Source organism: Schistocerca americana, chromosome X (genome assembly GCF_021461395.2).
Source record: "Schistocerca americana isolate TAMUIC-IGC-003095 chromosome X, iqSchAmer2.1, whole genome shotgun sequence".
Lineage (NCBI taxonomy): Eukaryota > Metazoa > Arthropoda > Insecta > Orthoptera > Acrididae > Schistocerca > Schistocerca americana.
Genome location: NC_060130.1, coordinates 877,754,797 through 877,757,841, shown reverse-complemented (window position 1 = coordinate 877,757,841; position 3,045 = coordinate 877,754,797).

The window sequence follows — 3,045 nt, the reverse complement described above, 5'->3', positions numbered from 1 at the left end:
TTTTAGAACCGCTGACGGTTTATTCAGTGTGAATACATAAAATTGCAACCAATCACCTTTTTTGCAACAGTTGTTTATTCATTCCATGAACCGGTTTTCGGACCTTTTCAGGCTCTTCTTGAGATGGTTTTCCAGAAGTTATGTGCTTGAAATAGCTATGTAACGTCTGGAAAACCGTCTGAAGATGAGCCTGCAAATGTTCGAAAACTAGTTCATGGAATGAATAAATAACTATTTCAAAATAGTGATCGGTTACAGTTTTATGTATTTACATTCAGTTAATTCTGATAATTAACCTCAAAATTACAGGTTAAGCTTAAAAAGCCCTCAAAGAGCGTAACTTCCTCCTAACCTCATTTGGTAAATCTGACTGCACGATAATTATCCCTTTAGGCCGAAAACTTCGATCGCAACCAAAGATTCACAAGGAACATTGTGCTATATGTCCGATCACAAAATCAGTAAAAAACTTAATGAGAGCCTTTACATCTCAAGGTAATTTTTCTGTAAACAATACTATGAGGTTTCAGAAAACATCAAACACTTTCCCATACCAAACACAGCCGGATTCGCATCCTTCGATATAGTTAACTTGCATACAAATATACTACTAAAAGAAACAATCTCAGTAATTAAAAATAACTTGCTTGAATAAAAAAGAACTTCAGGCTTTAGTAGTATCACATAACTACTTCAGCTTTAATAACAAATTTTATGAACGGGAAGATGGGCTTGCAATGGGCAGTTTTCTAGCTAGCCTGCTAGCCAACATTTACATAAATCGTTTAGAAACATTTTTTGTGCCAATTTGACGATTAAAATGCAATATAATACAAACTATATGTGGATGGCACACTTATCTTATTTGATGAAACTGCAGAAGAAATTAATCAACTTGCAAAGAGGTTAACAAATTCCACCAAAACATAAAATTTACTGTTGAATATGAAATTGATGATGGTTTAACTTTCTTGGATCTAAAAATTAACAACTATAATGGCAGACATAAATTTAAAGTATGCAGTACACCCTCTACAACAGATGACACATCAACAGCTCATCATGTCCTGCCGAGCAACACTAACTGACGTATTATAGAACAGTGTTCAACAGAATGGGAAAAAATCACCTGGACACTGAAGATAAATTAAAAGAACTAAAAACAATCAAACTAATAGCCCACAATAACGGTTACAGCACTGTCACCATCACTAAAATTCACAATCGAATTAAAAACAAATACAGTAACAAAGATGGCTCTGAATCCAAAACCAACGGCACCTTAGCACAACTAGCTCCTCAGAACTCTATGAAATATTTCTGCATACCATTCATTGATAAAGTGTCATATCAGATTGCAAACCTATTCCGTAATAAAAATATCAAAATTAGTTTTTCCACAAACTGTAAACTGAAACATAAAATTGTCAGAACTTAGATTTAAAAACTCAAGAACAATACAGGTCTGGCAATTATAGTCTAAATTGTTCTGTGTGCTCCAAATTTTACATTGGCCAAACTGGTAGGAGTTTCAATATGTGATTTGAGGGACACATGGACACTCTCAGGCTCAACAACTTAAATAAGTCAACTTTCGCTACTCACTCGGCCCAACATGGTAACACAGACGTAAGCATCAAAGAAAACTTAGAAATATTACATTTTGCAGAAAAAGGAGTAAAGATGAAATTGTTAGAGGAATTAGAAATATACAGCCACATTCACAACTAAGGTGACTTCATACTGAATGATCAACTAGAACTAAAAAACCAAATGTGCATTCAAAATTTCATACAATTCTTATAATTTGAAACTATAGATACAATTAATTGATAGAGAGAAATTTCTTCATTGGCCATTACCAGCATCTTTCAAACCTAAATTATTAAATGTCTAACTGCATAAAAATATCTGTGGTATGTAGAAGTATATTTGCTGTAACTCTAGAAGTATAACATACCTGTACACATATCACATTCTTTGGCGCGTCATACCTGCATCCGATGTAAGCAAATGTATCCACCATCTTGTTTTTAGTTCAGTTCATGGATCAGTGTGGAATGTAAAAGAAAAACAAACCTCCATCTTATAATATATCAGGAAGTAAGGACAATGTATAGAGCATATATAAGTGTAGCACTATGTAATCACAAAAACTCTGTTAAATTTTAGAACACAAATCTAAAATGAAAAATCTTTTGCAAATTATGCATCACAAAAGCTTCGTTATATTTTAGAACGCAAATGTAAGACTGGCGACAAATCAACTCTACCAGCTGACAGTGGGCTCAGGCCAAAAACCAGTAATCCAGTAATGGTATAATAAAATCATTTCAAGGAAACTTATGACTGGTTGCAGTATTTCCTGTACTATAATCATCTCCTAGTAGAATTTTCAGGCTATGGTAGTACATTTCAAACAGAAGCCTTATACATTTGGTTCAGGCAAGGAGGAGGAAAGCAAGGTGCAAGTTCAGGTAAACAGTTGACCCACCCACGAAACAAATGCACATACACGAACACTCCCTACTTCCCCCACCCCCCTCCCGTCCCTCCCCCTCCAAAACACTATCACCTGCCAGTACGAAAAGAATTTCAAGAACTTACAATTTGAAAAAGATGGAAGCATAATGTCCCTTTCTTTCTTTCTTCCTTTACTTCAATAACCCCCTCCCCTCCCTCCTTTCCCTCCCTACCCTCCCTTCTTTCCTCTCTCGTCCCCTGTTCACCTTTGACTCCCCTCCCTCCCTCATTCTCAACTCCCCTCTACCCACCTTCCCCCCTCCCTCCTTTTATCCTTCCTTCCCTATCCCCCTTTCTCTCTCTCTCTGTCTATACTGGTCCTCACGAAGTTCAGGTACTGACTCATTAATTATACAGTGCAAGTAGGCACTACGTCATTAGTGAAAAGATGTTTCTTGGTTTCGTACACAGGTGTGCTCCATCCCTCCAAGCATCTGATAAACTGCTCAAAAAAGTTTTGCACTATCCCTGTGATACACGTAGTATGTGTTTTCTCGATCGGAAACCTCTTTCTCAATGCTC